We start from the raw sequence: 282 nt of genomic DNA on the forward strand, positions 1-282 counted from the left end.
AGGATTGTATTAGTTTATAATCTAAATGGGAAAAAAGATGGACATTTTACTATTGTTTGGAACAAATGTGCCTATTTATGTGTGTTGCGTTGCAATTTTAAGGCACAGACACGACAATTGTAAAATCAAAATGTTTTAAAAATGCATATCCTCTGGAAAATCTCACTTATTTTCATTCAGCCAAAATGGCTTGAAAATAACGAAGATGGATAACACAAAATGTCCCCAGGATCTCATTTGCGTTAATGAATATAAAAAATAAATACAATGCGAAACAAGACC

The sequence above is a fragment of the Dunckerocampus dactyliophorus genome, chromosome 4 (genome assembly GCF_027744805.1).
Source record: "Dunckerocampus dactyliophorus isolate RoL2022-P2 chromosome 4, RoL_Ddac_1.1, whole genome shotgun sequence".
Taxonomy (NCBI): domain Eukaryota; kingdom Metazoa; phylum Chordata; class Actinopteri; order Syngnathiformes; family Syngnathidae; genus Dunckerocampus; species Dunckerocampus dactyliophorus.